General features: G+C 38.8%; 1 protein-coding gene and 1 pseudogene across 4 annotated transcripts in view; one reads left to right on the plus strand and one right to left on the minus strand.

Moving 5' to 3' along the window:
- The window catches only part of LOC106009804 (TLC domain-containing protein 4 pseudogene), a 31,561-nt pseudogene extending 19,464 nt beyond the window's left edge, over positions 1-12,097 (minus strand).
- The window catches only part of Ube2k (ubiquitin conjugating enzyme E2 K), a 72,089-nt gene that overhangs the window by 19,931 nt on the left and 37,581 nt on the right, over positions 1-14,577 (plus strand). The gene's annotated exons all lie outside the window — the stretch shown is intronic.

Genomic DNA, 14,577 nt, shown 5'->3' on the forward strand with positions numbered 1-14,577 from the left:
GGCCCTAGCTACTTTTGGTTTTTAAGACAGGGTCTTGCTATATAGTTTAGAATGGCCTTGAACTCACTATATAGCCTAGGCCTTGAACTGGCAATCCTTCTGCCTCAGCCTCCTGAGTGTTGGAATTACAGGTGTGCACCACCAAGCCTGGCCTTTTTTTTTCTTTTTCTTTTTTTAAAGACAAAGTCTCACTTAAATTGTCTAGGAAGGACTCGAAATTGCAAACTTTCTGCTTCAGCCTGCAAAAGTGTTGGGATTACAGGCGTGTTATAATGAGCCCAGCACCATACCCGTTTTTAAAACCAGATAATTAAGCCAGGTGTGGTAGTGCATGTCTGTGATCCCAGCACTTGGAAGGCTGAAGCAGGAGGTTCGCTGAGAGCTTGAGGCCAGCTTGTGCTGCAAAGCAAAACTCTGTCTCAAAAAAAATTAAAAATTTAAAAATGAAAATAAAAACATCATTTAGTGGTAGTACGTACATTCACATTGTTGTGTAGCCACCACCACCATCTCTCACCAACTCTTCGTTTTGTAATATTAAAACTCAACACTAATTGTACTCTTTTAACCTAGTCCCTAACAATCACCAGTCTCTTTTCTTGTCTATGAATTTGACCATATTATTTGTGCTCTTATGACTCACTTCACGTCATTTTATTTATTTATTTTGGTGACAGGGTCTTGCTATGTAATCCAGGCTTGATTTGAGCTTGTGTAGTTTAGACTACCTTGGAACTCATTCATGATCCTCCTGAACTCAGACCCCTGAGTGCTAGAATTATCACAAGCATGCAGCACCATGCCCAGCTTTCTCCTATCTTTTTTTCCTCATAATATTGTAATGGGGATTGAAACTGGGGCCTTTGAACTGAGCTATATCCCCATCCCTTTTTAAAAGTTTTTTTTTTTTTGGTACCTGGGATAGAACTCGGATCTTTGTGCTTGCAGGGCAGGCAGCAGAACCACTGAGCTAAATCCCTGGCCCCCTTCTTAAAAGTTTTAATTTTGAGAGATCATTTTCTAAGTTGCCCAGGGTGAACTGGAACTTGGCAATCCTCCTTCCTCAGCTTCCCAAATGTTGGGATTATAGGTATATACTATGATGCTTGGCATCAAGTTTAATACTTAAAATAGACTGATTTTGCTGTCTTTTCTTTATAATTCTTTTTTTTTTTTCTTTTTCGGTACAGGGGATCAGACTCAGGACCTTGGTGCTTGTGAGGCAGGCAAGGTGCCACTGAGCTAAAACCCTGGCCCCTGCTGTCTTTTCCTTAAAGATATATTTATGTATTTTAAGAAATCTTTTTGGGCTTGGTAGTGCTTACCTATAATCCCAGTGCTCTGGGAGGCTGTGGCAGGAGAATTGCAAATTCATGCTCAGACTGGACTATTTAGTGACTTAATAAATCCTTTCTCAAAATAAAAATGGACTGGGGGTCTAGCTCATGCAAAAGGCCTTGGGTTCAATCCAGACACCTCCAAAAAAAAAAGCACACACTCACACATGCGCCTCAAAACTCCACAACCTTTCTGGGCTGGTAGTGTAGCTCAGTGATAGAGCACTTGCCTGGCTTTGGGAATACCATAGGGAAAATTACAGTATTTACTATGTTTGTTTTTAGAGATAGTCTCCTATAGCTAGTTCTTTAGGAATTACTTTTTCTGGACTTAGGCTTCTGTTGCTACCCTATCATACTGTAAGTACTCCTTATGGCATACTTCTATCTTCCCACTTGTCACATAGAGTAACTTCTCAGTAATAATACATTTTGGATACTTTATTCAGCATTTCTATTTCCATTTCAGAACTTTGCTCTTTTGGTTGACCTTATATTTCTCTTTTCTAATTTTCCTACCATGTCTATTACTATGTCTATTACCATGTCTTTTATTTTCTTTTCTTTTCTTTTTTTAGTACCAGGGATTGAACTCGAGTCCTTGCGCTTGCGCACCAGGCGGTGAAACCACTAAGCTAAATCCCCGGCCCTCTATTACTATTCTTTATAAAAAAAAATATTACTACTGGAGTGTAGTGGTACATCCCTGTAATCCCAGCACTCTGGGAGGCTGAGGCAGGAGGATTGCAAGTTGGAGCCCAGCCTGGACAGATGAGTGACTTAGTGAGATTTTGTCTCAAAAAGGGCTCAGTGGGAAGGCTATGGGTTTAATTTCATTTACAGTGCCTCCCCCACAGTTATTACTGATTCATCCTTGATTCAGTTTATCATCATGATCATTACTGTTATTTGGCAATTCTGGAATTGAATTCTGGGCTCTCACACTGAGCTACAACATCCCTACCCTTTTAAAAAAATTTTTTTGTTTTTTATACTTGCTATATTTTTTATACACCTATGTCCCAAGCTGGACTGGAATTTCAGATCCTCCTGCTGTAGCCACCCAGAGTGCTGAGATTACAGGCGTGTGCCAGCAGGCCCAATATTGATAATCTTACTTATTTTTAATGCTTTTCTTTTTTTCTTTCTTTTTATTATTACCCTAGGTCAGATTTTTATATCTCAGATGAAGAGCTCAAATTAAAATAGTTTTCTTATTTATACTCATTTCTTTCCCCTCAGTCTCTTCCATCCTTTGTTAAAGCTTGTGCTTTGACACTGGATTTATTTATTTTTGTTTTGTTTTTTGAGTTGGTCTTACTGTGTAGTTCAGGCTGTCCTTGAACTCACTATTGTAACCCAGGCTGGTCTCAAACTCATGGCAGTCCTTCTGCATCAGCCTCCTGAGTGCTGGGATTTCAGGTATGTGCCATCACATCTGGCTGGCACTGGATTAATTTTTTTTATTTTTTAAATTAATTTTATTGGTACATTTAAGGTATAAAATATAATGACATTCTCCATTAGAAATCTGCACCTTTACATAATCCATCGTGGTTCTTATTTTTTCCCTATTGCCCTGCTCTCCCTTCAACCCCACCACCCCTCCCTATCTACAAAGACTTTGTTTCCATTTTTTCATTTTCTCGTATTAATTCCATTCCCTTCTTTCCTTTCCCCTACCCTTCCCACTTCCCCTTCCCCTTTGCCCCTTTTCTTCCTATTTCACATTATCTATTACACCTTTTAGCCCTTTTTTACACTTTCAGTTACTCACACTAGAGAAACTATTCGGGATTTATACATGTGTGTCCTATTTATTTCACTTTAGGGTATCGCCTCAATGTGCACCCATTTAGCTATATATATCATTAGTTTCTTGTTCTTTATGGCTGAGTAGTACTCCGTTTTATAAAAAAACCCACATTTTCCTTATCCAGTCTGCAGTTGATGGGCAATTGGGTTGTTTCCAAGTTTTAGCTATCATGAACATGGGTGTGCATATATCACTGTGAAATGATTCTTTTAATTCTTTGGGGAAGATACCCAGCAGGGGAATAGCTGGGTCAAATGGGACTTCCAGTCCTAGTTCTTTGAGATATCTCCATACTGATTTCCACAGTGGTTGCCCCAGTCTACACTCCCATCAGTAGTGGAGCAATGTTCCTCTCCCCACAGCCCCGCCAGCATTTGTTATTGGTTGATTTTATGATAGCAGCCATTCTTTCTGGGGTGAAGTGGAATCTCAGTGTTGTTTTCATTTGCATCTCTCGAATGACCAGTGATGTTGAACATTTTTTCATATATTTATTTGCTATTTCTACTTCTTTGAGAAATGTCTGTTCATTTCAGATGCTCATTTTTGGATTGGGTCTTTAAATTTGGGAGGTCTGATTTTTTTAAGTTCTTTATAGATAGTAGACCTTTGTCTGAGGGACAGCTGATGAAAATTTTTTCCCACATTGTGGGTTGTCTCTTCTCACTGCTGGTGGTTTCTCTTGCTGTGCAGAAGCTTTCTTCTTCTTCTTTTTTTTTTTTTTTTTGTTACCGGGGGCAGGGATCGAACTCGGGTTCTTGCACTTGTGCAGCAGGCGGCGAAACCACTGAGCTAAATCCCCGGCCCCTGCAGAAGGTTTCTTACACAAAGAGATCCCACTTGTTGATTGTTTGTGCTAGTTCACAGGCAACTGAGGTTTTGTTCATAAAATCTTCCTACATCAATGTCTTCAAGAGTTCTACCTAGGGCCAGGGATTTAGCTCAGTGGTTCCGCCGCCTGCCCCGCAAGTGCAAGGACCCGAGTTCGATCCCTGGTACCAAAATTTAAAAAAAAGTTCTACCTAACTTCTATTCCAGCTGGTTCAGCGTTTCTGTTTTAATATTTACGTCTTTCATCCATTTCGATTTTAGTTTAGTGCGTGGTGAGACATGTAGGTCTAGTTTTAATCTTTGGCAAGTTGAAACCCTTGAACTTGCTATGTAGCCCAGGCTGGCCTGGACCTATCTTCCTGCCTCAGCCTCCTAAGTGCTAGGATTACAGGGATGTGCCACTATACCTTGGCTATTTTCCCTTTTTCTTTTTTTGGTACCGGTGAATTGAACTCGGGTCCTTGCGCATGCGCAGCAGGCGGCGAAACCACTGCGCTAAATCCCCGGCCCTGCCATTTCTTGCTGGTGTATGTACATGTATAAGAATTTTCGTTCTACGTGTGAATGGTATTGTACTTTTTTTTCTTTCTTTGTACTAGGGGGTTGATCCCGGGGCCATTGCTTTGAGCTACATCCCCAGGTTACCCTCCCCCCTCTTTTGAGGCATTCTTGGAATGTTGCCCAGGCTAGGCTTGCACATTCAGTCGTCCTGCTTTACCCTCCCATAGTGTGCTGAGATTACAGGTGCATGCCACCATGCGCAGCTTGTGTCAGGCCTTTTTTAAATATCTGTGGACCTAGTCAGGGTTAGATAATGTGTCCTTACTTGTTAGACACATTCTCGCCATCTGTGCATAAGAAACTGTGAGTGTGAGTCATTTAGGGCAGAGACCTATCTTACTAATCTCTGTTCTCCATTGCTTAGCACATTGCCTGGTAAGCAGGAGATCCTTGTTTTCCCAAATAAATTTAAGGATTTTCTTAAACTCTGGGGAGTTCATCCCAGCCACTCTTTATCCTCGACCTGGGACTGGGAAGAGTTGAATATGTTGACAAAGATGGCCTCCAGGTAAATGTGCCTTTCAATTCCCTAGGTCCTGAATTAGGATGATAGTATGTTGAAGTCAAACACTAGGAAGCAAGATGGCAAGAAGGGCTTCTTTTTGCTTTATTTTATAGTTTTCTCCTTTGAATATCTCAAGGGGCATATGTTCAGTGTACAGTATATGACATCAGTTTCTTGATTTTTTTTTTTTAGTTTAACTCACATGCATTTAATGCCAGCTATCTGTCAATAAATTAGATATACAATCCTGTTCTTGTGGAGTAGATTATCGTCCAATTAAGGCAATGAGATCCTGAAGAGGTATTTCAAAGTTTATTTTTGTCAAGGTATGAATTTCCAAAATAGTTTTATAACATAAATCCCCCCACCCACCCCATTTTTGGTGCTGGGGATCATACTCAGGACCATCCACTTGCCAGGCAGGTGCAGCGCTGCTGAGCTAAATCCTCGGCCCTAAATGTACCTTTTATAAGCCAGTCAATCTCATTTCATCATTTAGTTATTGACTTAGATTTCAATTCCTATCTTTATTTCTGTTTTTCTTTTTTTTTGGTACCCAGAATGGAACTCCGATCCTTGTGCTTTCAAGGCAGGCAGCAGAACCACTGAGCTAAATCCCCGGCACTCCCATCTTTAAATGTTCTAGAACTTATGAGGCTCTAACCACATTGGACAATCAAATTAAATTAAAAGTCTTGATTACATTCACCTAGCCTCCTCTCTTCATCATAATAAACAATGAAAGTGAATCAAATATTTTCGTTCAAATTGGGAAACTGAATGGATTAAATCTTCTGGTTTGGGTTCAATTAAGTTCAAGTATTTACCACCAGTTGAATTCATTTTTTTCCCCTTAGGTTAAGAATAATCATTAAAGTCAAATATTGGAGAAAAATAAATAAAGCCAACAAGAGTTAAATCTGTGGGCTGGAGATGTAGCTCAGCGGCATAGCGCTTGCCTGGCAAGCACTTCAGCAAAAGTGGTAGTTCAATTCCTGGTACCAAAATAATAATAATAATAATAATATTAAAAATTTTTTTAAAAAGTTAAATCTGTATTTGGATTGCAGAAACCAAAGTGAACACATACCACAGAGTCATTTATTTTTTATGTTAAGACAGTAATTTTTTTTTGGTATGTCCTTTTATTGGTATATTTTAGGTGTACAATATAATGACATTCATCATTTGAGATATGCACCTTTACATATTCTCTTGGTTCTTATTTTTTGCCCCTTCCCCTGCCCTCTCTTCAACCCCTCCATCCCTCCCTATTTACAAAGACTTTGTTTCCATTTTTTCATTTTCTCATATTCCATTCCCTTCTTTCCTTTCCCCTACCACTCCAACTTCCCCTTCCCCTTTGCCCCTTTTCTTCCTATTTCACATTATCTATTATACCTTTTAGTCTTTATTTACACTTTCAGTTTCTCACACTAGAGAAACTATTTGGTATTTACATGTTTGTTGCCTCAGTGTGCATCCATTTAGCAATAAATGTTTCTAATTTCTCATTTTTTGATGGGTGAGTAGTACTCCATTTTATTAAAAAAACCACATTTTCCTTATCCAGTCTCCAGTTGATGGGCATTTGGACTGTTTACAAGTTTTATCTATTACAAACTGCTATGAACATGGGTGCACATATATCACTGTGTTATGATTCTTTTAATTCTTTGGGGAAGATACCCAGCAGTGGAATAGCGGGGTCAAATGGGACTTCAGTCCTAGTTCTTTGAGGTATTTCCATACTGATTTCCGCAGTGGTTGCACCAGTCTACACTCCCACCAGCAGTGGAGCAGCTTTCCTCTTTCCCCACAGCCCCACCAGCATATGTTGTTGGTTGATTTCTTGATCGCAGCCATTCTTTGTGGGCTGAGGTAGATTCTCAGCGTTGTTTTCATTTACATCTCTCCAATGACAAGTGAGGTTCAACATTTTTTTTTTTTTTTTTTTTTGGTACTGGGGATCGAACTTGGAACCTTGCGCTTGCGATGCAGGTGCCGGAACCACTGAGCTAAATCCGCGGCCCTCAACACTTTTTCATATATTTATTTGCTATTTTTACTTCTTTGTGTGAGAAATGTCTGTTCATTTCAGATGCCCATTTTTGAATTGGGTCTTTAAATTTGGGAGGTCTGATTTTTTTAAGCTCTTTATAGATTCGAGATAGTAGACCTTTGTAAGACAATAATTTTGATAACTAGAATGCTTGGATTAAGTTACCTTATTCCTTTCTGCTCTTTTAAGAAAGACAAGTTCAAAGCACTCGAAGTGCTGAGTAAGCAAGTATGTGTGTGAACTGAGTATAATATGCATACTGATTATTTTGTCATTTTGATATGGTCCAGAAGAGCCACTTTATTTATTTTATTTATTTTAGGAGCATGGCAAAAACATACTGCATAAGACTGTACTCATGGGGCCAGGGATTTAGCTCAGTGGTTCCGGCACCTGCCTCGCAAGTGCAAGGATCCGAGTTCGATCCCCGGTACAAAAAAAAAGACTGTACTCATGGTGTCAAGTTCCTGGGAGATTTTACACACAGAAATAATACATTTTTCTTACTGATTTCTCCTACAGTATCAGCCTAGTCCAGTGGTGGCGAACCTATGGCATATATGCTGCAGTGGCTGTTTTTATCATTGAAAGTTCTAAAAGGTTTACCATCACTTGCCTAGTCATTTATCAGTGTGAATTCTTTTTTAAAATTAATTAATTCATTATTTTGGTACTGGGGATTGAATTCAGGACCTTGTGCTTGCAAAGCAGGCATGATGCCACTGAGCTAAATCCCCAGCCCCTATCAGTGTGAATTCTTAGAATCTCATCCTTAAAGGAGGTCCACAATTTTTTTTTTTGGTACCGGGATTGTACTCAGGATCCTGTGCTTGCAAGGCAGGTGACAGAACCAAACCCCTGGCCCAAGGTCCACAATATTTACCTTAAGCCTTACTATGAAATAAAAAGAAATGTTGATAAAATGCTAAAATAGAAGTAAGTGACATCTGAAAAAAGATCTTTAAAATCTAGAAAGTATATTCCATGATCAAACTAATGAAAAATCCTCAAAGTGAGTAAAATACTTCATTGCTGTAATAGATGACTGGATATCTAAAATAGAAAATATCACTTTTAATAGCCTGGAGAAAAGATCATGTCAGCAATTTGGAAATAAAAACCTACATAGTGTTAACATAAGAAAAAGGTAGAATGCAAAAAAAAAAAGTTGAATTATTTACAGATTTAAAAGTGGTTCCCATCTTTTCAGCAAAAGTAGTAGTACAGGGCCAGGGATTTAGCTCAGTGGTTCCGTCGCCTGCCTTGAAAGCACAAAGACAGGAGTTCGATCCCTGGCACCAAAAAATAAATAAATAAATAAATAAATAGTGGTAGTACAGCAGTGCACTAAATTATCACAGTCATCTTTCCATAGAGAAAAATACTAATGTAAGCTATGAGATTTCTGAAAAGACTCACCAATATATCTGTAATTTTTATTTAAAGCTTTAGGACCTTATCCATGTTTATTATGTAGAAGAAAAGAGAAAATCTTGGAATAAAGACTAAATTTTAGGTTCTTCTAAAAAGAAGAAAATATAGGGCTGGGGATTTAGCTCAGCCACACAGCACCTGCGTGGCAAGCGTGAGGTCCTGAGTTCAATCTCCAGTACCCACCCCAAAAGACACTGAAACCCTGAATAAAAATTATCATTCATAAGGCAGCATAAGAACCTGCCAATTTATCCTATTAGTAGATATGATGCTCGTAGTAATGAAGATTGCTTATCTAAACAAAAGGTTTTGATAAACCACACCTTTAATCAAGCTTTCCATTATGAAGATTATTATTGGTTTTCTCTTGTCTGATGAGAGAGATGACTTTTTTTTTTTTAACTTTACATAATCTCTCTTGGTTCTTATTTAAGAGAGAGATGACTTTGATGCACCCTTTGAGATTTTGATCATCCACATGACATTCATCACATCCAAAACAATACAAGTAGGGCTGGGGATTTAGCTCAGTGGTTTGGGCTCCTGCCTTGCAAGCACAGGGTCCCGAGTTCGATCCCCGGTACCAAAAACAAATTTTTAAAAACTAAAAAAAATAATACAATAGAGATCCAGAAACATTGAATTACAAATCTCAGCCTGATGTAGGGTTCTGTTTCATACACAGAATATGAGAAGCTATAGAAAGGAGGTATTACAGCAGTCCCCACAATGAAGAACACCACTGTCATGAGAATTCCATTGATGACATTACCTTTGGAAAACTGGATACTTCAGAGCTTCAAAGAACCACTGCTGATTCACAAAAGGGCTGGCAGGCTCTGCAAGCAGTCAAAAATTTGCAATGTACCCCAGCACTTGATATTTCAGTACAAAGCAGTATGCATACAACACTACACAATGATGAATTATGAACAATTTGTCACCACTTTCCAATGGAAAATGAGAATCAAAAATTCAGAAATGAGGTAGCCTAAAGCAATAGCAATATTTAGTTTCACAAATGATGAATCACCCCAAAGTAGATCAGCTCTAGTAGGCTCATCAAAGAAGAAAATATATAGGCCCAAAATTCCAACCACCAGAGAATGGCATGTAGATATACTACCCTTCAGCTCCATTCAGTCTTCTTTTCCAAGCTGAGACCCTTAAAACCTGAAGAAACTTTTGCAGAAAAACAGAAACTTAGAAAATGAAACTTCCTAATTTAGAAACTTCAGTTTTTAACTTAGAAACTGAAAGGCGAGAAAGCTTGTACAGAGAGTGCTGTTAACCGGTTTGGTATCAGCATCCATATTTCATCAGTGATTTGTAGAGGTTTCAGTCCATAATCCACTGGCTCCGAGGCAGGGTGGCAGAGGAGCAACAGTTGATGGCAGCAGAAGCAGCAAAAGTAACAAGGGACCTGAAGAGTTAATTATAAGTTTTTCTATAGTTTAAGTAAAGGGAGCATACTAGTGGAGCAGCTGAACCTCAGGGAATTCATTCTTTTGGGACAAGCCTACCACTGATACTTGAAGGACAAATTGGAGTTAACCTAGTCATGCATTAGAGGATGATCAACTCTTATATGTATATAGATAGATAACTGATAATCATTATACAGTGAAAGATGGAGAGCCATTTAATTACTTTCATCTTAGATAAACAGCTAACTTCTCTGAATGTAAAAGTAATTAATACCTGTTTATTTATTATAGAATTTTTGAAAATATAAAAACTATATCAGTGAAGATTACATGTAATTCCACTCAGATATGTTTTCATTAAAAATTTTGCTCATGAACCAGGTGTGGTGATAAACAACCACAGTTGTAGCTACTTTTAAGACCAGCAGAGGCAACGAAAAAAAAAGAAAAGAAAATGTCCATAAAAAATTTTTTTGGTACCAAGGATCGAACTTGGGTCCTTGTGCTTGCGCAGCAGGCAGCGAAACCACTGAGTTATCCCCACCCCGTCAACATCTTTTTTTTTCTTTTTACAGGTCAGGATTTAAGTATATGTATCTGTTTTATATCCCTAGGGCTGGGGATTTAGCTCAGTGGTTCTGGCACCTGCCTCTAAAGCGCAAGGTCCTGAGTTTGATCCCCGGTACCCCCCAAAAAGAGTTGTTTTGTATCCTTGTTTTTCTCTTAATATATCTTGTGTTTTCTTTATGGCACTAAAAACTTTTAGTGACTATATTATCTGACTTACTTATTTTTTATTGAACACTTATAAATTGTCTCAACATTTCCCCACTGTATTGTGTAGTATTGAATGGAATTTTCTTCTTCTTTCTTCCTGGTCCTTTGCATGGAGCTAAATTCATAACCTTTTTATTTTGAGACAAGATCTCTCCAGCCTCTCTAGTGCTGGGATTACAGGCGTGCACCACCATGCCTGGTGCTGTTCTTCCAGTATTTAAAATTTTTGTTAAGGTAAAACAGATAACACTTTTAGATATCCCTACATTTTTCTCTGTGATGATGGGTACTGTATAATTAATATTTCAATTTCTTTTCTAGGAACTTTGCTGGTTTTTTCAGTCTCACTGCCATTTTAATAAATGTTTACCAGTGTATTTTGCTTTTTTGTATCTGGCATGAAGAAAACATTTTTTCTGCTTAAAAAAGATTTATAGGCAGTGAGTATATAGTTTTTTGTGGTTTTTTTTTTTTTTTTGGTACCGAGGTTCGAACTTGGGCCCTTGAGCTTTAGAGGCAGGCACTGGAACCACTGAGCTAAATCCCCAGCCCCCAAGAGTATATAGTTATTAAATAGGTGCTATTTGTATGGTGCAAAATTCAATAGTACCTAAGAGCTACACATAGTGAAGAAATAAGTTTTCAACTCAGTCTTTTTGACTTCCCAGTTTCTTTTCTCTAGAGGCAGTTTAGTGGCTTTTTGCATATTCTTCTAGAGATAAGTGTAGGCATATACAGTTAATGCTGCATAATGATGTTTTGGTCAGTGATGGACCCCATATGTTAAGGTAGTCCCATAAGATTATATTGCCTACTGATGATACCATGTATTCATTATTCTGTACTTTGGCTTTTTACTTATTGATATACCTTAGGGAATATTGTAAATTAGTGCATATGAGTATAGAATCCTTGATAAGAAAGATACAGCTGGGGGAGGGGTGTGCACACCTGTAATCCTAGCACTTGGAAGGCTGAGATGGGAGGATTGCAGTGAGTTTGAAGCCAGCCTGAACTACATAGTGAGACCCTGTCTCAAAAAAACAAATGGGAGCTGGGATGGTGGCACCATGCCTAGCTCGAAAATGCAAGTCATGAAAGTCATGAGTTCGATCCTTTGAGTTTGATCCCGGTACCAAAACAAACACAACAACATACAAAAGAAACATGCAGTCAGATAAGTAGTTTTCTGTTGTGGAACTACCACTGTCATAATTTATTTAACCAATGCCTGAAATTATACAGATACAATTATTTTTTTAAATAACACTATACTATTTCATTGGTAGTACAGTACCTTGTAACAGCTTTTCCATTTCCTTCCTCCCAGTGATTATATTCACTCATCCATGACCTGTAATCACCAGATTTATTCTTGCCATTAGTATTTTGAACAAAATGCTTATCTGTTAGATCAGTTAGGAATTTTATACTATGTTCATTTATTTATTTTTAAAATCTCTCTCCCCCCTCCCTCTCTCTCTTCTTCTCCCGCTCTCTCCCCCTCTCCCTCTCTCTCTCCCCCTCTCCCTCTCTGCCTCTCTCCCCCTCTCCCTCTCTCCCTCTCTCTCCCTCTCCCCCTCCCTCCCCCCTCCCTCCCCTCCCCCTCCTCTCCCCCCTTCTCTCCCCCTCCCCCTCTCCTCTCCCCCTCTTCCTCTTCCTCTTTCCCTCTCTCCCTCCCTCCCCTTCAGGCTGGCCTTCAACACACTGTGTACCCCAGGCTGGCCTTGTACTTGTGGCTCAGCCTCCTGAATGCTGCGATTACAGGCATGTGCCACCATGACTGGCTCTCCTATCTCTCTCTTTTCTTTCCTCCTTTCTCTTAATTCACTACTGGTCTTATCTGGACCTTCAAATCATCTCACTTGTATTCCTAACTAATCTCTTAGCATGTGTTTAATCTCTAAGCATTTCTCCCTCCTGCAGCTAGGTGATCTCCAAAAGACCCAGATCTACTTGTGATGTGACTTTAAATATTTCTCTTGTTTTTTATGGCCCTTCATAATGACTCTTGCCTACTTTGCCTCTCTCATATTTCCTTTTTATTATGTTTTCTAGTTAATGATGATAGCTTTTCAATTTTTAGACCTGAAAAGGGCCCCTTCCCCATGGGAGTGTTAACTGGCAGTTGAATTCAGGTCCTCACATCTGCTAGGCAAATGCTCCACCACTGAGCTATATCCCCAGCCTGCTGAGCCCCTCCTTGCTTCTGTTTTACACAGGATGAATTTTTCTGCCTGAAATGTTGGCTTTGCTCAATTAAAGTCTTAAAAGTAGTTTCTTCAAGAAGCATCCCCTTACTGTCTAGATTGTTTCTCTGTTAAGTACTCTCATGATGGGGTGAGGATATAGCTCAGAGAATGCTATAGAATGCTTGCCGAGCATGAGCAAGACTCTCCATTTGATCTTTAGTACTAACCCCCCCCCCAAAACAACAAAAGAAACCATGATATCCTGGATATCCTGTATGTCATTTAAAAAATTATGTAATTAGTTGTTAAGGATGGAACCTTTTTATGGAGATAGGTTGATCATTTAACTACTAGTATCTCTTATAGTGCCTTGCAAATAGTGGATTCTCTTCAAATATTCATGGAGTTAATACATTGTAGATTATGTAAAATATGATAACTGAAATCCAGAACTTGAAATTTTAATGACATAACATTACTGTAATTAGATGGGCTATTATTTCTTGATTCTAAATCTAGAATAGCACTGTCCATTTTATTAGCTACTGGCCATGTTTGACTTCTTTCCCTTGCCCTCCCCCCCAAACTGGGGATCAAACTCGGGACCTTGCGCTTACAAGGCAGGTGGCGGAACCACTGAGCTAAATCCCCAGCCCTCACCTTGGGTTTTAAAAAATAAATATTTTCCAAATTTTTTAAAGGGTACAGTTCAGTGCTTTTTATAATATTCATAAAGTCGTGTAGCCATCACCACTATTTTTTTTCTATCACCACTATTAGTACATTTTCAACAATACCAAAAGAAATTGAGTATCCATTAACAAGTCCTTTCCATCTCCCATTCCTCTAGTTTCTTGGCAACCAATAATCTATTTTCTGTAGGTCTGGATTTGCCTGTCAGCATGTGGGTTGTTTTTTGTTTTTTTTTTTTTGGTGCCAGGGATCAAGCTTGGGACCTTAATCTTGCCAAGCAGGCAGCGGAACCACTGAGCTAAATCCCTGGCCCAATATGTGGCTTTTAAGTATTTGAAATATGGCCAGTCTGATTTCAAAGTCTTAACTAACAAAAATGTAAAATATTTTAGAATTTATTTTAATTACATTAAGATAGTATTTTTATCTATTGGGGCCAATAAAAGATATTATTAAGGTAATATCTTGAGGTTTTTGGGGGTTTTTTTTACTCTTTTTAACATAGCTACCAGAAATTTTTAAAGTGCATTTAAGGCTTTACATTTTATTTCTGCTAGACAGCTCGGCCATAGCTCATTCTTGGTAAAGATAAGTGCACTTCATGCCCTGGTTTCCCATGATCTTCTCTGTCTCTTAGTTTTCATGTCAGCCCTGCTTTAAGAATTGTTATGAGGCGGGCCAAGGATTTAGCTCAGTGGTACTCCGTGCACATGCCTTGCAAGTGCAAAGTCCTGAGTTTGATCCCTGGTACCAAAAAAAAGAATGTTATGAGCCCCAGGCCTAAGAATTAAAAACAAAAACCCATCTAGGGACTGTAGGGATGTAACTCATTGGGCAAGTGCTTGCCTTGGGTGCGGGAGAAGCCGGTTCCATAAATCTTCAGCGTCACTAACAAACAACATTTAGGATGTAGAAATCTTATTTCTTGAGCCTTTCAGTAGT

This window comes from Heterocephalus glaber, unplaced genomic scaffold (assembly GCF_053883595.1).
Source record: "Heterocephalus glaber isolate CG9 unplaced genomic scaffold, H.glaber_assembly_v1.0 deba00001509, whole genome shotgun sequence".
NCBI classification, from domain to species: Eukaryota; Metazoa; Chordata; class Mammalia; order Rodentia; family Bathyergidae; genus Heterocephalus; species Heterocephalus glaber.